Raw genomic sequence first — 27,105 nt, forward strand, 5'->3', positions numbered from 1 at the left:
CAGACCCTAACCCCTGGATTAATCCAGCGTATCCCACACTATCAGGCACGGCGTTCCAGACCCTCACCCCTGGATTAATCCGGCCTATCTCACACTCACTGACACTGTGTTCCAGACACTAACCCCTGGACCAATCCGGCCAAACCAACATTCTCAGACACTGTGTTCCAGACTTTAACCCCTGAATTAATCCAGCCTATCCCACTCTCACTGACACTGTGTTCCAGACACTGACCCCTGTATTAATCCAGCCTCCCCCACACTCTCGGGCACTGTGTTCCAGAGCCTAACCCCTGGACTAATCCGGCCAAACCAACATTCTCAGACACTGTGTTCCAGACCCTAATCCCTGGATTAATCCAGCCTCCCCCACACTCTCGGGCACTGTGTTCCAGACACTAACCCCTGGACCAATCCGGCCAAACCAACATTCTCAGACACTGTGTTCCAGACCTTAACCCCTGAATTAATCCAGCCTATCCCACTCTCACTGACACTGTGTTCCAGACACTAACCCCTGTATTAAACCGACCACCACCATTCTCTCAAACACTGTATTCCCGACAGTATACCCTGGATTGACCCGGCCTATCATACACTCTCAGACACTGTGTTCCAGACCCTAACCCCTGGATTAATCCGGCCTATTCCACACTCTCAGACACTGTGTTCCAGAACCGAACCACTGGATTAATCCGGCCTATCCCATACTCTCAGACACTGTGTTCCAGACACTAACCCCTGTATTAAACCGACCACCACCATACTCTCAAACACTGTATTCCCGACAATATACCCTGGATTGACCCAGCCTATCGTACACTCTCAGACACTGCGTTCCAGAACCGAACCACTGGATTAATCCGGTCTATCCCATACTCTCAGACACTGTGTTCCAGACCCTAACACCTGGATAAATCTGGCCTCCCGCACACTCTCAGACACTATGTTCCAGACCCTAACCCCTGGATTAATCCGGCCTATCCCACACTCTCAGGCACTGTGTTCCATACCCTAACCTCAGGATTAATCCAGCCTATTCCAAACTCTCTGGCACTGTGTTCCAGACCCTAACTCCTGGTTTATTCCGGCCTATCCCACTCTCTCAGGCACTGTGTTCCAGACTCTAACCCCTGGATTAATCCGGCCTATCGCACTCTTTTAGGCACTGTGTTCCAGGCTATAACCCCTGGATTAATCTGGCCTATCCCTGACTCTGAGGCACTCTCTTTCAGACCCTAAACCCTGCATTAATCTGGCCTATCCCACACTCTCAGAAACTGTATTACAGACTAAAACCCCTGGATTAATCCGCCCGAACCCGCACTCTCAGGCACAGCGTTCCAGACACTAACCCCTGGATTGACCGGCCTATTCCACACTCTCAGGCACAGTGTTCCAGACCCTAAAACCTGGATTAATTCAGCCTATCCCACTCTCTCTGACACTGTGTTCCAGACATAATCCCTGGATGAATCCGGCCTATCCCACATTCTCAGGCACTGTTTTCCAGACACTGACCCCTGGATTAATCCGGCCTACCCCACACTCTCAGGCACTGTGTTCCAGACCCTAACACCTGGATTAATTCAGCCTATCCCACTCTCTCTGACACTGTGTCCAGACACTAACCCCTGTATTAAACCGACCACCACCATTCTCTCAGACACTGTATTCCCGACAATATACCCTGGATTGACCCGGCCTATCATACACTCTCAGACACTGTGTTCCAGAACCGAACCCTGGATTAATCCGGCCTATCCCATACTCCCAGAAACTGTGTTCCAGACACTAACCCCTGTATTAAACCGACCACCACCATACACTCAGACACTGTATTCCCGACCATAAATCCTGGATTGACCCAGCCTATCGTACACTCTCAGACACAGTGTTCCAGAACCAAACCACTGGATTAATCTGGCATATCCCATACTCTCAGGCACTGTATTCCAGACACTAACGCCTGGATTGACCTGGCCTACCCCACAATCTCAGGCATTCTGTTCCAGACCCTAACCCCCGGATTAATCCAGCCTGTCCCACACTCTCAGACAATTTATTCCAGACCGTCAACCCTGGTTTGACCTGGCCTATCCCACACTCACAGGCACTGTGTTCCAGACCCTAACCTCAGGAGTAATCCGGCCTATTCCAACTTCTCAGGCACTGTGTTCCAGACCCTAACCCCTGGATTAATCCGGTCTATCCCACTCTCTCAGGCACTGTGTTCCAGACCTTAACCCCTGGATTAATCCAGCCTATCCCTGACTCTCAGGCACGGTGTTCCAGACCCTAACCCCTGGATTAATCCAGCGTATCCCACACTATCAGGCACGGCGTTCCAGACCCTCACCCCTGGATTAATCCGCCCTATCTCACACTCACTGACACTGTGTTCCAGACACTAACCCCTGGACCAATCCGGCCAAACCAACATTCTCAGACACTGTGTTCCAGACCTTAACCCCTGAATTAATCCAGCCTATCCCACTCTCACTGACACTGTGTTCCAGACACTGACCCCTGTATTAATCCAGCCTCCCCCACACTCTCGGGCACTGTGTTCCAGAGCCTAACCCCTGGACTAATCCGGCCAAACCAACATTCTCAGACACTGTGTTCCAGACCCTAATCCCTGGATTAATCCAGCCTCCCCCACACTCTCGGGCACTGTGTTCCAGACACTAACCCCTGGACCAATCCGGCCAAACCAACATTCTCAGACACTGTGTTCCAGACCTTAACCCCTGAATTAATCCAGCCTATCCCACTCTCACTGACACTGTGTTCCAGACACTAACCCCTGTATTAAACCGACCACCACCATTCTCTCAAACACTGTATTCCCGACAGTATACCCTGGATTGACCCGGCCTATCATACACTCTCAGACACTGTGTTCCAGACCCTAACCCCTGGATTAATCCGGCCTATTCCACACTCTCAGACACTGTGTTCCAGAACCGAACCACTGGATTAATCCGGCCTATCCCATACTCTCAGACACTGTGTTCCAGACACTAACCCCTGTATTAAACCGACCACCACCATACTCTCAAACACTGTATTCCCGACAATATACCCTGGATTGACCCAGCCTATCGTACACTCTCAGACACTGCGTTCCAGAACCGAACCACTGGATTAATCCGGTCTATCCCATACTCTCAGACACTGTGTTCCAGACCCTAACACCTGGATAAATCTGGCCTCCCGCACACTCTCAGACACTATGTTCCAGACCCTAACCCCTGGATTAATCCGGCCTATCCCACACTCTCAGGCACTGTGTTCCATACCCTAACCTCAGGATTAATCCAGCCTATTCCAAACTCTCAGGCACTGTGTTCCAGACCCTAACTCCTGGTTTATTCCGGCCTATCCCACTCTCTCAGGCACTGTGTTCCAGACTCTAACCCCTGGATTAATCCGGCCTATCGCACTCTTTTAGGCACTGTGTTCCAGGCTATAACCCCTGGATTAATCTGGCCTATCCCTGACTCTGAGGCACTCTCTTTCAGACCCTAAACCCTGCATTAATATGGCCTATCCCACACTCTCAGAAACTGTATTACAGACTAAAACCCCTGGATTAATCCGCCCGATCCCGCACTCTCAGGCACAGCGTTCCAGACACTAACCCCTGGATTGACCGGCCTATTCCACACTCTCAGGCACAGTGTTCCAGACCCTAAAACCTGGATTAATTCAGCCTATCCCACTCTCTCTGACACTGTGTTCCAGACATAATCCCTGGATGAATCCGGCCTATCCCACATTCTCAGGCACTGTTTTCCAGACACTGACCCCTGGATTAATCCGGCCTACCCCACACTCTCAGGCACTGTGTTCCAGACCCTAACACCTGGATTAATTCAGCCTATCCCACTCTCTCTGACACTGTGTCCAGACACTAACCCCTGTATTAAACCGACCACCACCATTCTCTCAGACACTGTATTCCCGACAATATACCCTGGATTGACCCGGCCTATCATACACTCTCAGACACTGTGTTCCAGAACCGAACCCTGGATTAATCCGGCCTATCCCATACTCCCAGAAACTGTGTTCCAGACACTAACCCCTGTATTAAACCGACCACCACCATACACTCAGACACTGTATTCCCGACCATAAATCCTGGATTGATCCAGCCTATCGTACACTCTCAGACACAGTGTTCCAGAACCAAACCACTGGATTAATCCGGCATATCCCATACTCTCAGGCACTGTATTCCAGACACTAACGCCTGGATTGACCTGGCCTACCCCACAGTCTCAGGCATTCTGTTCCAGACCCTAACCCCCGGATTAATCCAGCCTGTCCCACACTCTCAGACAATTTATTCCAGACCGTCAACCCTGGTTTGACCTGGCCTATCCCACACTCACAGGCACTGTGTTCCAGACCCTAACCTCAGGAGTAATCCGGCCTATTCCAACTTCTCAGGCACTGTGTTCCAGACCCTAACCCCTGGATTAATCCGGTCTATCCCACTCTCTCAGGCACTGTGTTCCAGACCTTAACCCCTGGATTAATCCAGCCTATCCCTGACTCTCAGGCACGGTGTTCCAGACCCTAACCCCTGGATTAATCCAGCGTATCCCACACTATCAGGCACGGCGTTCCAGACCCTCACCCCTGGATTAATCCGGCCTATCTCACACTCACTGACACTGTGTTCCAGACACTAACCCCTGGACCAATCCGGCCAAACCAACATTCTCAGACACTGTGTTCCAGACTTTAACCCCTGAATTAATCCAGCCTATCCCACTCTCACTGACACTGTGTTCCAGACACTGACCCCTGTATTAATCCAGCCTCCCCCACACTCTCGGGCACTGTGTTCCAGAGCCTAACCCCTGGACTAATCCGGCCAAACCAACATTCTCAGACACTGTGTTCCAGACCCTAATCCCTGGATTAATCCAGCCTCCCCCACACTCTCGGGCACTGTGTTCCAGACACTAACCCCTGGACCAATCCGGCCAAACCAACATTCTCAGACACTGTGTTCCAGACCTTAACCCCTGAATTAATCCAGCCTATCCCACTCTCACTGACACTGTGTTCCAGACACTAACCCCTGTATTAAACCGACCACCACCATTCTCTCAAACACTGTATTCCCGACAGTATACCCTGGATTGACCCGGCCTATCATACACTCTCAGACACTGTGTTCCAGACCCTAACCCCTGGATTAATCCGGCCTATTCCACACTCTCAGACACTGTGTTCCAGAACCGAACCACTGGATTAATCCGGCCTATCCCATACTCTCAGACACTGTGTTCCAGACACTAACCCCTGTATTAAACCGACCACCACCATACTCTCAACCACTGTATTCCCGACAATATACCCTGGATTGACCCAGCCTATCGTACACTCTCAGACACTGCGTTCCAGAACCGAACCACTGGATTAATCCGGTCTATCCCATACTCTCAGACACTGTGTTCCAGACCCTAACACCTGGATAAATCTGGCCTCCCGCACACTCTCAGACACTATGTTCCAGACCCTAACCCCTGGATTAATCCGGCCTATCCCACACTCTCAGGCACTGTGTTCCATACCCTAACCTCAGGATTAATCCAGCCTATTCCAAACTCTCTGGCACTGTGTTCCAGACCCTAACTCCTGGTTTATTCCGGCCTATCCCACTCTCTCAGGCACTGTGTTCCAGACTCTAACCCCTGGATTAATCCGGCCTATCGCACTCTTTTAGGCACTGTGTTCCAGGCTATAACCCCTGGATTAATCTGGCCTATCCCTGACTCTGAGGCACTCTCTTTCAGACCCTAAACCCTGCATTAATCTGGCCTATCCCACACTCTCAGAAACTGTATTACAGACTAAAACCCCTGGATTAATCCGCCCGAACCCGCACTCTCAGGCACAGCGTTCCAGACACTAACCCCTGGATTGACCGGCCTATTCCACACTCTCAGGCACAGTGTTCCAGACCCTAAAACCTGGATTAATTCAGCCTATCCCACTCTCTCTGACACTGTGTTCCAGACATAATCCCTGGATGAATCCGGCCTATCCCACATTCTCAGGCACTGTTTTCCAGACACTGACCCCTGGATTAATCCGGCCTACCCCACACTCTCAGGCACTGTGTTCCAGACCCTAACACCTGGATTAATTCAGCCTATCCCACTCTCTCTGACACTGTGTCCAGACACTAACCCCTGTATTAAACCGACCACCACCATTCTCTCAGACACTGTATTCCCGACAATATACCCTGGATTGACCCGGCCTATCATACACTCTCAGACACTGTGTTCCAGAACCGAACCCTGGATTAATCCGGCCTATCCCATACTCCCAGAAACTGTGTTCCAGACACTAACCCCTGTATTAAACCGACCACCACCATACACTCAGACACTGTATTCCCGACCATAAATCCTGGATTGACCCAGCCTATCGTACACTCTCAGACACAGTGTTCCAGAACCAAACCACTGGATTAATCTGGCATATCCCATACTCTCAGGCACTGTATTCCAGACACTAACGCCTGGATTGACCTGGCCTACCCCACAATCTCAGGCATTCTGTTCCAGACCCTAACCCCCGGATTAATCCAGCCTGTCCCACACTCTCAGACAATTTATTCCAGACCGTCAACCCTGGTTTGACCTGGCCTATCCCACACTCACAGGCACTGTGTTCCAGACCCTAACCTCAGGAGTAATCCGGCCTATTCCAACTTCTCAGGCACTGTGTTCCAGACCCTAACCCCTGGATTAATCCGGTCTATCCCACTCTCTCAGGCACTGTGTTCCAGACCTTAACCCCTGGATTAATCCAGCCTATCCCTGACTCTCAGGCACGGTGTTCCAGACCCTAACCCCTGGATTAATCCAGCGTATCCCACACTATCAGGCACGGCGTTCCAGACCCTCACCCCTGGATTAATCCGGCCTATCTCACACTCACTGACACTGTGTTCCAGACACTAACCCCTGGACCAATCCGGCCAAACCAACATTCTCAGACACTGTGTTCCAGACCTTAACCCCTGAATTAATCCAGCCTATCCCACTCTCACTGACACTGTGTTCCAGACACTGACCCCTGTATTAATCCAGCCTCCCCCACACTCTCGGGCACTGTGTTCCAGAGCCTAACCCCTGGACTAATCCGGCCAAACCAACATTCTCAGACACTGTGTTCCAGACCCTAATCCCTGGATTAATCCAGCCTCCCCCACACTCTCGGGCACTGTGTTCCAGACACTAACCCCTGGACCAATCCGGCCAAACCAACATTCTCAGACACTGTGTTCCAGACCTTAACCCCTGAATTAATCCAGCCTATCCCACTCTCACTGACACTGTGTTCCAGACACTAACCCCTGTATTAAACCGACCACCACCATTCTCTCAAACACTGTATTCCCGACAGTATACCCTGGATTGACCCGGCCTATCATACACTCTCAGACACTGTGTTCCAGACCCTAACCCCTGGATTAATCCGGCCTATTCCACACTCTCAGACACTGTGTTCCAGAACCGAACCACTGGATTAATCCGGCCTATCCCATACTCTCAGACACTGTGTTCCAGACACTAACCCCTGTATTAAACCGACCACCACCATACTCTCAAACACTGTATTCCCGACAATATACCCTGGATTGACCCAGCCTATCGTACACTCTCAGACACTGCGTTCCAGAACCGAACCACTGGATTAATCCGGTCTATCCCATACTCTCAGACACTGTGTTCCAGACCCTAACACCTGGATAAATCTGGCCTCCCGCACACTCTCAGACACTATGTTCCAGACCCTAACCCCTGGATTAATCCGGCCTATCCCACACTCTCAGGCACTGTGTTCCATACCCTAACCTCAGGATTAATCCAGCCTATTCCAAACTCTCAGGCACTGTGTTCCAGACCCTAACTCCTGGTTTATTCCGGCCTATCCCACTCTCTCAGGCACTGTGTTCCAGACTCTAACCCCTGGATTAATCCGGCCTATCGCACTCTTTTAGGCACTGTGTTCCAGGCTATAACCCCTGGATTAATCTGGCCTATCCCTGACTCTGAGGCACTCTCTTTCAGACCCTAAACCCTGCATTAATCTGGCCTATCCCACACTCTCAGAAACTGTATTACAGACTAAAACCCCTGGATTAATCCGCCCGATCCCGCACTCTCAGGCACAGCGTTCCAGACACTAACCCCTGGATTGACCGGCCTATTCCACACTCTCAGGCACAGTGTTCCAGACCCTAACACCTGGATTAATTCAGCCTATCCCACTCTCTCTGACACTGTGTTCCAGACATAATCCCTGGATGAATCCGGCCTATCCCACATTCTCAGGCACTGTTTTCCAGACACTGACCCCTGGATTAATCCGGCCTACCCCACACTCTCAGGCACTGTGTTCCAGACCCTAACACCTGGATTAATTCAGCCTATCCCACTCTCTCTGACACTGTGTTCCAGACACTAACCCCTGTATTAAACCGACCACCACCATTCTCTCAGACACTGTATTCCCGACAATATACCCTGGATTGACCTGGCCTATCATACACTCTCAGACACTGTGTTCCAGAACCGAACCCTGGATTAATCCGGCCTATCCCATACTCTCAGAAACTGTGTTCCAGACACTAACCCCTGTATTAAACCGACCACCACCATACACTCAGACACTGTATTCCCGACCATAAATCCTGGATTGACCCAGCCTATCGTACACTCTCAGACACAGTGTTCCAGAACCAAACCACTGGATTAATCCGGCATATCCCATACTCTCAGGCACTGTATTCCAGATACTAACGCCTGGATTGACCTGGCCTACCCCACAGTCTCAGGCATTCTGTTCCAGACCCTAACCCCCGGATTAATCCAGCCTGTCCCACACTCTCAGACAATTTATTCCAGACCGTCAACCCTGGTTTGACCTGGCCTATCCCACACTCACAGGCACTGTGTTCCAGACCCTAACCTCAGGAGTAATCCGGCCTATTCCAACTTCTCAGGCACTGTGTTCCAGACCCTAACCCCTGGATTAATCCGGTCTATCCCACTCTCTCAGGCACTGTGTTCCAGACCTTAACCCCTGGATTAATCCAGCCTATCCCTGACTCTCAGGCACTGTGTTCCAGACCCTAACACCTGGATTAATTCAGCCTATCCCACTCTCTCTGACACTGTGTTCCAGACACTAACCCCTGTATTAAACCGACCACCACCATTCTCTCAGACACTGTATTCCCGACAATATACCCTGGATTGACCCGGCCTATCATACACTCTCAGACACTGTGTTCCAGAACCGAACCCTGGATTAATCCGGCCTATCCCATACTCCCAGAAACTGTGTTCCAGACACTAACCCCTGTATTAAACCGACCACCACCATACACTCAGACACTGTATTCCCGACCATAAATCCTGGATTGACCCAGCCTATCGTACACTCTCAGACACAGTGTTCCAGAACCAAACCACTGGATTAATCTGGCATATCCCATACTCTCAGGCACTGTATTCCAGACACTAACGCCTGGATTGACCTGGCCTACCCCACAGTCTCAGGCATTCTGTTCCAGACCCTAACCCCCGGATTAATCCAGCCTGTCCCACACTCTCAGACAATTTATTCCAGACCGTCAACCCTGGTTTGACCTGGCCTATCCCACACTCACAGGCACTGTGTTCCAGACCCTAACCTCAGGAGTAATCCGGCCTATTCCAACTTCTCAGGCACTGTGTTCCAGACCCTAACCCCTGGATTAATCCGGTCTATCCCACTCTCTCAGGCACTGTGTTCCAGACCTTAACCCCTGGATTAATCCAGCCTATCCCTGACTCTCAGGCACGGTGTTCCAGACCCTAACCCCTGGATTAATCCAGCGTATCCCACACTATCAGGCACGGCGTTCCAGACCCTCACCCCTGGATTAATCCGGCCTATCTCACACTCACTGACACTGTGTTCCAGACACTAACCCCTGGACCAATCCGGCCAAACCAACATTCTCAGACACTGTGTTCCAGACCTTAACCCCTGAATTAATCCAGCCTATCCCACTCTCACTGACACTGTGTTCCAGACACTGACCCCTGTATTAATCCAGCCTCCCCCACACTCTCGGGCACTGTGTTCCAGAGCCTAACCCCTGGACTAATCCGGCCAAACCAACATTCTCAGACACTGTGTTCCAGACCCTAATCCCTGGATTAATCCAGCCTCCCCCACACTCTCGGGCACTGTGTTCCAGACACTAACCCCTGGACCAATCCGGCCAAACCAACATTCTCAGACACTGTGTTCCAGACCTTAACCCCTGAATTAATCCAGCCTATCCCACTCTCACTGACACTGTGTTCCAGACACTAACCCCTGTATTAAACTGACCACCACCATTCTCTCAAACACTGTATTCCCGACAGTATACCCTGGATTGACCCGGCCTATCATACACTCTCAGACACTGTGTTCCAGACCCTAACCCCTGGATTAATCCGGCCTATTCCACACTCTCAGACACTGTGTTCCAGAACCGAACCACTGGATTAATCCGGCCTATCCCATACTCTCAGACACTGTGTTCCAGACACTAACCCCTGTATTAAACCGACCACCACCATACTCTCAAACACTGTATTCCCGACAATATACCCTGGATTGACCCAGCCTATCGTACACTCTCAGACACTGCGTTCCAGAACCGAACCACTGGATTAATCCGGTCTATCCCATACTCTCAGACACTGTGTTCCAGACCCTAACACCTGGATAAATCTGGCCTCCCGCACACTCTCAGACACTATGTTCCAGACCCTAACCCCTGGATTAATCCGGCCTATCCCACACTCTCAGGCACTGTGTTCCATACCCTAACCTCAGGATTAATCCAGCCTATTCCAAACTCTCAGGCACTGTGTTCCAGACCCTAACTCCTGGTTTATTCCGGCCTATCCCACTCTCTCAGGCACTGTGTTCCAGACTCTAACCCCTGGATTAATCCGGCCTATCGCACTCTTTTAGGCACTGTGTTCCAGGCTATAACCCCTGGATTAATCTGGCCTATCCCTGACTCTGAGGCACTCTCTTTCAGACCCTAAACCCTGCATTAATCTGGCCTATCCCACACTCTCAGAAACTGTATTACAGACTAAAACCCCTGGATTAATCCGCCCGATCCCGCACTCTCAGGCACAGCGTTCCAGACACTAACCCCTGGATTGACCGGCCTATTCCACACTCTCAGGCACAGTGTTCCAGACCCTAACACCTGGATTAATTCAGCCTATCCCACTCTCTCTGACACTGTGTTCCAGACATAATCCCTGGATGAATCCGGCCTATCCCACATTCTCAGGCACTGTTTTCCAGACACTGACCCCTGGATTAATCCGGCCTACCCCACACTCTCAGGCACTGTGTTCCAGACCCTAACACCTGGATTAATTCAGCCTATCCCACTCTCTCTGACACTGTGTTCCAGACACTAACCCCTGTATTAAACCGACCACCACCATTCTCTCAGACACTGTATTCCCGACAATATACCCTGGATTGACCTGGCCTATCATACACTCTCAGACACTGTGTTCCAGAACCGAACCCTGGATTAATCCGGCCTATCCCATACTCTCAGAAACTGTGTTCCAGACACTAACCCCTGTATTAAACCGACCACCACCATACACTCAGACACTGTATTCCCGACCATAAATCCTGGATTGACCCAGCCTATCGTACACTCTCAGACACAGTGTTCCAGAACCAAACCACTGGATTAATCCGGCATATCCCATACTCTCAGGCACTGTATTCCAGATACTAACGCCTGGATTGACCTGGCCTACCCCACAGTCTCAGGCATTCTGTTCCAGACCCTAACCCCCGGATTAATCCAGCCTGTCCCACACTCTCAGACAATTTATTCCAGACCGTCAACCCTGGTTTGACCTGGCCTATCCCACACTCACAGGCACTGTGTTCCAGACCCTAACCTCAGGAGTAATCCGGCCTATTCCAACTTCTCAGGCACTGTGTTCCAGACCCTAACCCCTGGATTAATCCGGTCTATCCCACTCTCTCAGGCACTGTGTTCCAGACCTTAACCCCTGGATTAATCCAGCCTATCCCTGACTCTCAGGCACGGTGTTCCAGACCCTAACCCCTGGATTAATCCAGCGTATCCCACACTATCAGGCACGGCGTTCCAGACCCTCACCCCTGGATTAATCCGGCCTATCTCACAAACTCAGACACTGTTTTCCAGACCCTAACACCTGGATTAATTCAGCCTATCCCACACTCTCTGACACTGTGTTCCAGACACTAACCCCTGTATTAAACCGACCACCACCATTCTCTCAGACACTGTATTCCCGACAATAAACACTGGATTGACCCGGCCTATCATACACTCTCAGACACTGTGTTCCAGACCCTAACCCCTGGATAAATCCGGCCTATTCCACACTCTCAGACACTGTGTTCCAGACCCGAACCCATGGATAAATCCGGCCTCCCCCACACTCTCAGGCACTGTATTCCAGACCCTAACCCCTGAATTATTCACACCTATCTCACAAGCTCAGTCACTGTGTTCCAGACCCTAACCTCTGGTTTAATCCGGCCTATTCCACACTCTCAGGCACTATGTTCTAGACCCTAACTCCTGGATTAATCCGGCCTATCCAACTCTCTCAGGCACTGTGTTCCAGACATAATCCCTGGATGAATCCGGCCTATTCCACATTCTCAGGCACTGTTTTCCATACCCTAACCCCTGGTTTAATCCGGCCTATACCAGACTCTCAGACACAGTGTTCCAGAAACGAACCTCTGGATTAATCCGGCCTATCCCACACTCTCAGAAACTGTGTGCCTAGTCCCTAACACCTGGATTGACCTGGCCTACTCCACACTCTCAGGCACTGTGTTCCAGAACAGAACCACTGGATTAATCCGGCCTATCCCACTCTCTCAGACACTGTGTTCCAGACCCTAACCCCTGGATTAATCCGGCCTATCCCACTCTCTCAGGCACTATGTTCCAGGCCATAACCCCTGGATTAATCTGGCCTATCCCTGACTCTCAGGCACTCCCTTTCAGACCCTAAACCCTGCACTAATCTGGCCTATCCCACACTCTCAGAAACTGTATTCCAGACCAAAACCCCTGGATTAATCCGCCCTATCCCGCACTCTCAGGCACACCATTCTAGGCACTAACCCCTGGATTGACCCGGCCTATCGTACACTCTCAGACACTGTGTTCCAGACCCTAACCCCTGGATGAACCCACCTATTCCATATTCTCAGGCACTGTGTTCCAGTCCTTAACATCTAGATTGACCTGGCCTACCCCACACTCTCAGGCACTGTGTTCCAGACCCTAACCCCTGGATTAAATTAGCCTCCCCCACACTCTCAGACACTGTGTTCCAGTCACTAACACCTGGATTGACCTGGCAGACCCCACACTCTCAGGCACAGTGTTCCAGACACTAACCCCTGTATTAAACCGACCACCACCATTCTCTCAGACACTGTATTCCCGACAATAAACCCTGGATTGACCCGGCCTATCGTACACTTTCAGACACTGTGTTCCAGAACCGAACCCTGGATTAATCCGGCCTATCCCATACTCTCAGAAACTGTGTTCCAGACACTAACCCCTGTATTAAACCGACCACCACCATTCTCTCAGACACTGTATTCCCGACAATATACCCTGGATTGACCCGGCCTATCATACACTCTCAGACACTGTGTTCCAGAACCGAACCCTGGATTAATCCGGCCTATCCCATACTCCCAGAAACTGTGTTCCAGACACTAACCCCTGTATTAAACCGACCACCACCATACACTCAGACACTGTATTCCCGACCATAAATCCTGGATTGATCCAGCCTATCGTACACTCTCAGACACAGTGTTCCAGAACCAAACCACTGGATTAATCCGGCATATCCCATACTCTCAGGCACTGTATTCCAGACACTAACGCCTGGATTGACCTGGCCTACCCCACAGTCTCAGGCATTCTGTTCCAGACCCTAACCCCCGGATTAATCCAGCCTGTCCCACACTCTCAGACAATTTATTCCAGACCGTCAACCCTGGTTTGACCTGGCCTATCCCACACTCACAGGCACTGTGTTCCAGACCCTAACCTCAGGAGTAATCCGGCCTATTCCAACTTCTCAGGCACTGTGTTCCAGACCCTAACCCCTGGATTAATCCGGTCTATCCCACTCTCTCAGGCACTGTGTTCCAGACCTTAACCCCTGGATTAATCCAGCCTATCCCTGACTCTCAGGCACGGTGTTCCAGACCCTAACCCCTGGATTAATCCAGCGTATCCCACACTATCAGGCACGGCGTTCCAGACCCTCACCCCTGGATTAGTCCGGCCTATCTCACAAACTCAGACACTGTTTTCCAGACCCTAACACCTGGATTAATTCAGCCTATCCCACACTCTCTGACACTGTGTTCCAGACACTAACCCCTGTATTAAACCGACCACCACCATTCTCTCAGACACTGTATTCCCGACAATAAACACTGGATTGACCCGGCCTATCATACACTCTCAGACACTGTGTTCCAGACCCTAACCCCTGGATAAATCCGGCCTATTCCACACTCTCAGACACTGTGTTCCAGACCCGAACCCATGGATAAATCCGGCCTCCCCCACACTCTCAGGCACTGTATTCCAGACCCTAACCCCTGGATTATTCACACCTATCTCACAAGCTCAGTCACTGTGTTCCAGACCCTAACCTCTGGTTTAATCCGGCCTATTCCACACTCTCAGGCACTATGTTCTAGACCCTAACTCCTGGATTAATCCGGCCTATCCAACTCTCTCAGGCACTGTGTTCCAGACATAATCCCTGGATGAATCCGGCCTATTCCACATTCTCAGGCACTGTTTTCCATACCCTAACCCCTGGATTAATCCGGCCTATACCAGACTCTCAGACACAGTGTTCCAGAAACGAACCTCTGGATTAATCCGGCCTATCCCACACTCTCAGAAACTGTGTGCCTAGTCCCTAACACCTGGATTGACCTGGCCTACTCCACACTCTCAGGCACTGTGTTCCAGAACAGAACCACTGGATTAATCCGGCCTATCCCACTCTCCCAGACACTGTGTTCCAGACCCTAACCCCTGGATTAATCCGGCCTATCCCACTCTCTCAGGCACTATGTTCCAGGCCATAACCCCTGGATTAATCTGGCCTATCCCTGACTCTCAGGCACTCCCTTTCAGACCCTAAACCCTGCACTAATCTGGCCCATCCCACACTCTCACAAACTGTATTCCAGACCAAAACCCCTGGATTAATCCGCCCTATCCCGCACTCTCAGGCACACCATTCTAGGCACTAACCCCTGGATTGACCCGGCCTATCGTACACTCTCAGACACTGTGTTCCAGACCCTAACCCCTGGATGAACCCACCTATTCCATATTCTCAGGCACTGTGTTCCAGTCCTTAACATCTAGATTGACCTGGCCTACCCCACACTCTCAGGCACTGTGTTCCAGACCCTAACCCCTGGATTAAATTAGCCTCCCCCACACTCTCAGACACTGTGTTCCAGTCACTAACACCTGGATTGACCTGGCCTACCCCACACTCTCAGGCACAGTGTTCCAGACACGAACCCCTGTATTAAACCGACCACCACCATTCTCTCAGACACTGTATTCCCGACAATAAACCCTGGATTGACCCGGCCTATCGTACACTTTCAGACACTGTGTTCCAGAACCGAACCACTGGATTAATCCGGCCTATCCCATACTCTCAGACACTGTGGTCCAGACCCTAACACCTGGATTGACCTGGCCTTCCACACACTCTCAGGCACTGTGTTCCAGACCCTAACCCCTGGATTAATCCGGCCTATCCCACTCTCTCAGGCACTGTGTTCCAGACCCTAACCCCTGGATTAATCCGGCCTACCCCACGCTCTCAGGCACTGTGTTCCAGACCCTAACCCCTGGATTAATCCACCCTATCCCGCACTCTCAGGCACAGCGTTCCAGACACTAACCTCTGGATTGACCGGCCTATCCCACTCTCTCAGGCACTGTGTTCCACACCCTAACCCTTGGATTAATCCGGCCTATCCCACTCTCTCAGGCACTGTGTTCCAGGCCATAATCCCTGGATTAATCTGGCCTATCCCTGACTCTCAGGCACTCTCTTTCAGACCCTAAACCCTGCATTAATCAGGCCCATCCCACACTCACAGAAACTCTATTCCAGACCCTAACCCCTGGATTAATCCGCCCTATCCCGCACTCTCAGGCACAGCATTCCAGACACTAACCCCTGGATTGACCGGCCTATTCCACAATCTCAGACACTGTGATCCAGACCCTAACCCCCGGATTAATTCGGCCTATGCCAAGCACTCAGGCACTGTGTTCCAGACCGTAACCCCTGGATTAATCCGGCCTCCCCACACTCTCAGGCACTGTGTTCCAGACATAATCCCTGGATGAATCCGGCCTATCCCACATTCTCAGGCAATGTGTTCCAGACACCAACCCCTAGATTAACTGTGCCTACCCCACGTTCTCAGGCAATGTGTTCCAGACCCTAACCCCTGGATTAATCCGGCCTATCCCACATTCTCAGGCACTGTTTTCCAGACACTTACCCCTGGATTGACCCGGCCAACCCCACACTCTCAGACACTGTGTTCCAGACACTAACCCCTAGATTAACCGTGCCTACACCACACTCTCAGGCACTGTGATCCAGACCCTAACTCCTGGATTAATTTAGCCTCCCCCACACTCTCAGATACTGTGTTCCAGACCCTAACACCTGGATTGACCTGGCCTTCACCACACTCTCAGGCACTGTGTTCCAGACCCTAACCCCTGGATTAATCCGGCCTATCCCACAATCAAAGGCACTGAATTCCATAACCTAACCCCTGGATTACTCCCACCTATACCACACTCTCAGGCACTGTGTTCCAGAAACAAACCACTGGATTAATTCAGCCTATCCCACACTCTGTGACACTGTGTTCCAGACCCTAACCCCTGGATTAATCCGGCCTATCCCAAGCACTAAGGCACTGTGTTCCAGACCCTAACCCCTGGAGTAATCCGGCCTCCCCACACTCTCAGGCACTGTGTTCCGGACCCTAACGCCTGGATAAATCCGGCCTATTCCACACTCTCAGACACTTTGTTCCAGACCCGAACCCATGGATAAATCCGGCCTCCCCCACACTCTCAGGCACTGTGTTCCAGACCCTAACCCCTGGATTAATCCGGCATATCCCACACTCTCAGGCACTGTATTCCAGACCCTAACCCCTGGATTATTCACACCTATCTCACACTCTCAGTCACTGTATTCCAGACCCTAAACTCTGGATTAATCCGGCCTATTCCACACTCTCAGGCACTATGTTCCAGACCATAACCCTTGGATTAAACCGGCCTATCCCACTCTCTCAGGGACTGTGTTCCAGGCCATAACCCCTGGATTAATCTGGCCTCTCCCTGACTCTCAGGCACTCTCTTTCAGACCCTAAACCCTGCATTAATCTGGCCCATCCCACACTCTCGAAACTGCATTCCAGACCAAAACCCCTGGATTAATCTGCCCTATCCCGCACTCTCAGGCACAGCATTCCAGACACTAACCCCTGGATTGACCGGCCTATTCCACACTCTCAGACACTGTTTTCCAGACCCTAACCCCTGGATTAATCCGGCCTATCCCAAGCACTAAGGCACTGTGTTCCAGACCCTAACCCCTGGATTAATACGGCCTATCCCACTCTCTCAGGCACTGTGTTCCAGACCCTAACCCCTGGATGAATCCGGCCTACCCCACGCTCTCAGGCACTGTGTTCCAGACCCTAACCCCTGGATTAATCCACCCTATCCCACACTCTCAGGCACAGCGTTCCAGACACTAACCTCTGGATTGACCGGCCTATCCCACTCTCTCAGGCACTGTGTTCCACACCCTAACCCTTGGATTAATCCGGCCTATCCCACTCACTCAGGCACTGTGTTCCAGGCCATAACCCCTGGATTAATCTGGCCTATCCCTGACTCTCAGGCACTCTCTTTCAGACCCTAAACCCTGCATTAATCAGGCCCATCCCACACTCACAGAAACTCTATTCCAGACCCTAACCCCTGGATTAATCCTCCCTATCCCGCACTCTCAGGCACAGCATTCCAGACACTAACCCCTGGATTGACCGGCCTATTCCACACTCTCAGACACTGTGATCCAGACCCTAACCCCCGGATTAATCCGGCCTATCCCAAGCACTCAGGCACTGTGTTCCAGACACCAACCAGTGGATTAATCCGGCCTCCCCACACTCTCAGGCACTGTGTTCCAGACATAATCCCTGGATGAATCCGGCCTATCCCACATTCTCAGGCAATGTGTTCCAGACACCAACCCCTAGATTAACCATGCCTACCCCACGTTCTCAGGCAATGTGTTCCAGACCCTAACCCCTGGATGAATCCGGCCTATCCCACATTCTGAGGCACTGTTTTCCAGACACTTATCCCTGGATTATTCCGGCCTATCGCACACAATCAGGCACTGTGTTCCAGACACTAACCCCTGGATTGACCCGGCCAACCCCACACTCTCAGACACTGTGTTCCAGACACTAACCCCTAGATTAACCGTGCCTACCCCACGTTCTCAGGCAATGTGTTCCAGACCCTAACCCCTGGATTAATCCGGCCTATCCCACTCTCTCAGGCACTGTGTTCCAGGCCATAACCCCTGGATTAATCTGGCCTATCCCTGACTCTCAGGCACTCTCTTTCAGATCCTAAACCCTGCATTAATCTGGCCCATCCCACACTCGCAGAAACTGTATTCCAGACCAAAACCGCTGGATTAATCCGCCCTATCCCGCACTTTCAGGCCCTGTGTTCCAGACACTAACCCTTGGATTGACCGGCCTCCCCACACTCTCAGGCACTGTGTTCCAGACATAATCCCTGGATTAATCCGGCCTATCCCACGCACTCAGGCACTGTGTTCCAGACCGTAACCCCTGGATTAATCCGGCCTCCCCACACTCTCAGGCACTGTGTTCCAGACATTATCCCTGGATGTATCCGGCCTATCCCACATTCTCAGGCACTGTTTTCCAGACCCTAACCCCTGGATTAATCCGGCCAATCCCACACTCTCAGACACTGTGTTCCAGACCCTAAACCTTCTATTAATCCAGCCAAACCCACACCCTCAGACACTGTTTTACAGACCCTAAACCCTGGATTAATTCAGCATATCCCACACTCTCTGACACTGTGTTCCAGACACTAACCCCTGTATTAAACCGACCACCACCATTCTCTCAGACACTGTATACCCGACAATAAACCCTGGATTAATCCGGCCTATCCCATACTCTCAGACACTGTGTTCCAGAACCTAACACCTGGATTGAACTGGCCTTCCCCACACTCACAGGCACTGAATTCCATACCTTAACCCCTGGATTATTCCCACCTATACCACACTCTCAGGCATCTGTTCCAGTCCTTCATCCCTGGATTAATCCGGCCTATTCCACACTCTCAAGCACTGTGTTCCAGAATGTAACCCCTGGATTAATCAGGCCTACCCCACACTCTCAGGCACTGTGTTCCAGACCCTAACCCCATGGATTAATCCAGCCTATCCCTGACTCTCAGGCACTGTGTTCCAGACCCTAACACCTGGATTAATCCAGCCCATCCCACACTCTCAGGCACTGTGTTCCAGACCCTATCCCCTGGATTAATCCAGCCAAACCCACACCCTCAGACACTGTTTTACAGACCCTAAACCCTGGATTAATTCAGCCTATCCCACACTCTCTGACACTGTGTTCCAGGCCATAACCCCTGGATTAATCCGGCCTATCCCTGACTCTGAGGCACTCTCTTTCAGACCCTAAACCCTGCATTAATCTGGCCCATCCCACACTCTCAGAAACTGTATTCCAGACCAAAATCCCTGGATTAATCCGCCCTATCCCGCACTCTCAGGCACAGCGTTCCAGACACTAACCCCTGGATTGACCGGCCTATTCCACACTCTCAGACACTGTGATCCAGACCCTAACCCCCGGATAAATCCGGCCTATACCAAGCACTCAGGCACTGTGTTCCAGACCGTAATCCCTGGATTAATCCAGCCTCCCCACACTCTCAGGCACTGTGTTCCAGACATAATCCCTGGATGATATCCGGCCGATCCCACATTCTCAGGCACTGTTTTCCAGACACTAACCGTTGGATTGATCCGGCCTGTCCCAATCTCTAAGGCACTGTGTTCGAGACTCTAACCCCTGGATTATTCCGGCCTGTCCAACACGATCAGGCACTGTGTTCCAGACACTAACCCCTGGATTGATCTGGCCTACCCCACGCTCTCAGCCATTGTGTTCCAGACCTTAACCCCTGGATTAATCCGGCCTATTCCACACTCTCAGGCACTGTGTTCCAGATACGAACCACTGGATTAACCCAGGCAAACCCACACCCTCAGACACTGTTTCACAGACCGTAAACCCTGGATTAATTCAGCCTAACCCACACTCTCAGACACTGTGTTCCAGACCCTAACCCCTGGATTAATTCAGCCTATCCCACTCTCTCTGACACTGTGTTCCAGACACTAACCCCTGTATTAAACCGACCACCACCATTCTCTCAGACACTGTATTCCCGACAATAAAGCCTGGACTGACCCGGCCTATCATACACTCTCAGACACTGTGTTCCAGACCCTAACCCCTGGTTTAATCTGGCCTAACCCACACTCTCAGACACTGTGTTCCAGAGCCTAACCCCTGGATTAATCCGGCCTACCCACACTCTCAGACACGGTGTTCCAGACCCTAACCCCTGGTTTAATCCAGCCTAACCCACATTCTCAGACACTGTGTTCCAGACCCTAACCCCTGGATTAATCCGGCCTCCCCACACTCTCAGACACTGTGTTCCAGACACTAACCCCAGCATTATACCAACCACCACCAAACACTCAGGCACTGTGTTCTAGACATAATCCCTGGATGAATCTGGCCTAACCCACACTCTCAGGCGCTGTTTTCCAGACCCTAATCCCTGGATTAATCTGGCCTATCCCAATCTCTCAGGCACTATGTTCCAGACCCTAACACCTGAATTAATTTGGACTCCCGCACACTCTCAGGCACTGTGTTCCAGAGCCTAACCCCTGGATTAATCCGGCCTATCCCACACTCTCAGGCACTGTTTTCCAGACCCTAACCCCTGGATTAATCCGGCCTATCCAACTCTCTCTGACACTGTGTTCCAGACACTAACCCCTGCATTAAACCGACCACCATCATTCTCTCAGACACTGTATTCCGACAATAAACCCTGGATTGACCCGGCCTACCGTACACGCTCAGACACTGTGTTCCAGAGCCTAACACCTGGATAAATCCGGCCTCCCGCACACTCTCAGGCACTGTGTTCCAGAGCCTAACCACTGGATTGATTCGGCCTATCCCGTACTCTCAGGCTCTGTATTCCTGACCCTAACCCCTGGATCAATCCGGCCTATCCCACACTCTCAGGCACTGTATTCCAGTCCCTAACCCCTGGATTATTTACACCTATCACACACTCTCAGGCACTGTGTTCCAGACCCTAACCTCAGGATTAATCCGGCCTCCCCCACACTCTCAGGCACTGTGTTCCGCACCCTAACCCCTGGATTAATCCGGCCTGTCCTACTCACTGAGGCAATGTGTTCCAGGCCATAACCCTTGGATTAATCTGGCCTATCCCTGACTCTCAGCCACTCTCTTTCAGACCCTAAACCCTGCATTAATCTGGCCCATCCCATACTCTCAGAAACTGTATTCCAGAAAAAAACCGCTGGAATAATCCGCCCTATCTCGCACTCTCAGGCACTGCGTTCCAGACCCTAACCCCTGGAGTAATCCGGCCTCCCCACACTCTCAGGCACTGTGTTCCAGAGCATAACCCCTGGATTAATCCGGCCTCCCCACACTCTCAGGCACTGTGTTCCAGAGCATAACCCCTGGATTAATCCGCCTAACTCATATTCTTAGACACTGTGTTCCAGACCCTAACACCTGGATTGACCCGACCTATCATACACTCTCAGGCACTGCATTCCAGACACTAAACCCTGGATTGACCGGCCTATCCTACACTCTCAGGCACTGCATTCCAGACACTAACCCCTGGATTGACCGGCCTATCCCACAGTCTCAGACACTGTGTTCCAGACCCTAACACCTGGATTATTCCGGAGTATCCCACGCACTCAGGCACTGTGTTCCAGACCCTAACCACTGGATTATTCCGGCCTATCCCACACACTCAGGCACTGTGTTCCAGACCCTAACCTCTGGATTAATCCGGCCTATCCCACACTCTCAGGCACTGTGTTCCAGACCCAATCCCCTGGATTAATCCAGCCTACCCCACACTCTCAGGCACTTTGTTCCAGACCCTAACCACTGGATTAATCTGGCCTATCCCTGACTCTCGGGCCCTCTCTTTCAGACCCTAAACCCTGTATTAATCTGGCCTATCCCACAGTCTCAGATACTATATTCCAGACCAAAACCCCTGGATAAATCCGCCCTATCCCGCACTGTCAGGCACTGCGTTCCAGACACTAACCACTGGATTAATCCGGCCTATCCCAAATTCTCAGGAACTGTGTTACAGATCCTAAACCCCGGATTATTCCCACCTCTCCCACACTCTCAGGTACTGTTTTCCAGACCCTAAACTCTGGATTAATCCGGCCTATCCCACTCTCTCAGTCACTGTGTTCCAGACCCTAACCCCTGGATTAATCCGGCCTATCCCACACTCTCAGACACTGTGTTCCAGGCCATACCCCCTGCATTAATCTGGCCTAACCCACACTCTCAGAAACTGTATTACAGACCAAAACCCCTGGATTAATCTGCCCTATTCCATACTCTCAGACACTGTGTTCCAGACACTAACCCCTGTGTTAATCGGGCCTACTACACATTCTCAGGCACTGTATTCCAGACCCTAACACTTGGATTAATCCGGCCAATCCCACACTGTCAGGCAGTGTGTTCCTGACCCTAAACCTTCGATTAATCCAGCCAAACCCACACCCTCAGACACTGTGTTCCAGACACTCTAACCCCTGGATTAATCCAGCCTCCCCCACACTCTCAGACAGTGTGTTCCAAAACCTAACCCGTGGATTAATCCGGCCTATTCCACATTCTCAGGCATTGTGTTCCAGACCCTAACCCCTGCATTAATCCGGCCTCCCCCACACTCTCAGACAGTGTGTTCCAAAACCTAACCCCTGGATTAAGCCGGCCAAACCCACATTCTCAGACAGTGTGTTCCAGACCCTAACCCCTGGATTAACCGGGCCTACCCCACATTCTCAGAAACTGTGTTCCAGAGCCTAACTCCTGGATTCATCCGGCCAATCCCACACACTCAGGTACTGTGTTCCAGACCCTAAACCTTCGATTAATCCATCCAAACCCACACCCTCAGACACTATTTTACAGACCCTAAACCCTGGATTAATCCGACCTATCCCAACTCTCTGACACTATGTTCCAGACACTAACCCCTGTATTAAACCGACCACCACCATTCTCTCAGACACTGTATTCCCGACAATAAATCCTGGATTGACCTGGCCTATCGTACACTCTCAGACACAGTATTCCAGAACCGAACCACTGGATTAATCCAGCCTATCCCATTCTCTCAGACACTGTGTTCCAGACCCTAACCACTGGATTATTCCGGCCTATCCCACGCACTCAGGCACTGTGTTCCAGACCCGAACCACTGGATTATTCCGGCCTATCCCACACACTCAGGCACTGTGTTCCAGACCCTAACCTCTGGATTAATCCGGCCTATCCCACACTCTCAGGCACTGTGTTCCAGACCCAATCCCCTGGATTAATCCAGCCTACCCCACACTCTCAGGCACTTTGTTCCAGACCCTAACCACTGGATTAATCTGGCCTATCCCTGACTCTCGGGCCCTCTCTTTCAGACCCTAAACCCTGCATTAATCTGGCCTATCCCACAGTCTCAGATACTATATTCCAGACCAAAACCCCAGGATAAATCCGCCCTATCCCGCACTGTCAGGCACTGCGTTCCAGACTCTAACCCCTGGATTGACCCGGCCTATCCCACATTCTCAGACACGGTGTTCGAGTCCCGAACCCCTGGATTAATCCAGCCTATCCCAATCTCTAAGGCACTGTGTTCCAAACCCTAACAGCTGAATTAATTTGGCATCCCGCACACTCTCAGGCACTGTGTTCCAGAGCATAATCCCTGGATTAATCCGCCTAACTCATATTCTTAGACACTGTGTTCCAGACCCTAACACCTGGATTGACCCGACCTCTCATACACTCTCAGGCACTGCATTCCAGACACTAACCCCTGGATTGACCGGCCTATCCTACACTCTCAGGCACTGCATTCCAGACACTAACCCCTGGATTGACCGGCCTATCCCACAGTCTCTGACACTGTGTTCCACACTCTAACACCTGGATTATTCCGGCGTATCCCACGCACTCAGGCACTGTGTTCCAGACCCTAACCTCTGGATTCATCCGGCCTATCCCACACTATCAGGCACTCTGTTCCAGATCCTAACCCCCGGATTAATCCAGCCTATCCCACACTCTCAGGCGTTGTGTTCCAAACCCTAACACTTGGATTAATCCAGCCAAACCCACACCCTCAGAAACTGTTTTACAGACCCTTAACCCTGGATTATTTCAGCCCATCCCACACTCTTAGACACTGTGTTTCAGATTCTAACCCCTGGATTAATCCGGCCTATCCCACTCTCTCAGGCAGAGTGTTCCAGACTCTAAATCCTTGAATTAATCTGGTCTATCCCATGCTCTCAGGCATTTGTTCCACACCCTAACCCATGGATTAATTCAGCATCCCCCACATTATCAGGCAGTGTGTTCCAGAACATAACCCATGGATTAATCCGGCCTATTCCACACTCTCAGGCACAGCATTCCAGACCCTAACCACTGGATTAATCCAGCCTCCCCAAAACTCACAGGTAGTGTGTTCCAAAACCTAACCCCAGGATTAATCCAGCCTCACCCACATTCTCAGACACTGTGTTCCAGAGCCTAACCCCTGAATTGATCCGGCCTATCCCACACTCTCAGACATTGTATTCCAGACCCTAACACCTGGATTGACCTGGCCTACCCCACACTCTCAGGCATTCTGTTCCAGAACCTAACCTCTGGATTAATCCAGCCTGTCCCACTCTCTCAGACAATGTATTCCAGACCCTCAACCCTGGATTGACCCGACCTATCCCACACTCTCAGGCTCGTATTCCAGACCCTAACACCTGGACTAATCCGGCCAATCCCACACTCTTAGGCACTGTGTTCCAGACCCTCAACCCTGGATTGACCTGGCCTATCCCAATCTCTCAGGCACTGTTTTCCTGACCCTATCCTCTGGATTAATCCGGTCTATCTCACACTCTCAGGCACTGTGTTCCAGACCCTAACCCCTGGATTAATCCAGCCTTTCCTATGCTCACAGGCACTGTGTTCCAGACCCTAACCCCTGGATTAACCCGGCCTACCCCACACTCTCAGGTACTGTGTTACTAAACCCTAACCCCTGGATTACCCCGGCCTGTCCCACACGCACAGACTCTGTATTCCAGAAACTAACACCTGGATTGACCCGGCCTATCCCACACTCTCCGACACTTTGTTCCAGACCCAAACTACTGGTTTAATCCGGCCTTCCCCATACTCTCGGAGACTGTGTTCCAGTCCCTAACCCCTGTATTCATCCGGCCTTTACTACACGCTCAGGCATTGTGTTCCAGACTCTAACCCCTGGATTAATCCGGCCTCCCCCACACTCTCAGGCACTGTGTTCCAGACCCTAACCCCTAGATTAACCCAGCCTATCCCACACTCTCAGGCACTGTTTTCCAGACCCTAACCCCTGGATTAATCCGGCCTATTCCAGACTCTCAGGCACTGTGTTCCAGACCTGGACTTTCAGAAAGCTTTTGATAAAGTCCCAAATAGGAGTTTAGTGAGTAAAATTATGGCGCATTCTATTGGGGAAAAGTACTAAATTGGATTGAAAGTTGGTTGACTGACAGGAAACAATGAGTAGTGATAAACGGCTCCATTTCGGAATGGCAGGCAGTGACCAGTGGGGTACCGCAGAGATCAGTGCTGGGACCGCAGCTTTTTACAATATATGTGAATGATATAGAAGATGGTATCAGCAATAACATTAGCAATTTTGCTGATGATACTAAGCTGGGTGGCAGGGTGAAATGTGAGGAGGATGTTAGGAGATTACGGGGTGACCTGGACACGTTAGGTGAGTGGTCAGATGCATGGTAGATGCAGTTTAATGTGGATAAATGTATGGTTATACATTTTGGTGGCAAGAACAGGAAGGCAGATTACTACCTCAATGGAATCAATTTAGGTAAAGGGGCAGTACAGAGAGATCTGGGTGTTCTTGTACACCAGTCAATGAAGGCAAGCATGCAGGTACAGCAGGTAGTGAAAAAGGCTAATAGCATGCTGGCCTTCATTACAAGAGGGATTGAGTATAGAAGCAAAGAGGTTCTTCTGCTGCTGTACAGAGTCCTGGTGAGACCACACCTGGAGTACTGTGTGCAGTTCAGGTCTCCAAATTTGAGGAAAGACATTCTGGCTATTGAGGGAGTGCAGCGTAGGTTCACGAGGTCAATTCCTGGAATGGCGGGATTACCTTACGCTGAAAGACTGGAGCGACTGGGCTTGTATACCCTTGAGTTTAGAAGACTGAGAGGGGATCTGATTGAGATGAATAAGATTATTAAAGGATTGGACACTCTGGCAGCAGGAAACATGTTTCCGCTGATGGGTGAGTGCCGAACCAGAGGACACAGCTTAAAAATACGGGGTAGACCATTTAGGACAGAGCTCAGGAGA

This window comes from Chiloscyllium plagiosum, unplaced genomic scaffold (assembly GCF_037043375.1).
Source record: "Chiloscyllium plagiosum isolate Xiang-an unplaced genomic scaffold, Cpla_swu_hap1 HiC_scaffold_42, whole genome shotgun sequence".
Lineage (NCBI taxonomy): Eukaryota > Metazoa > Chordata > Chondrichthyes > Orectolobiformes > Hemiscylliidae > Chiloscyllium > Chiloscyllium plagiosum.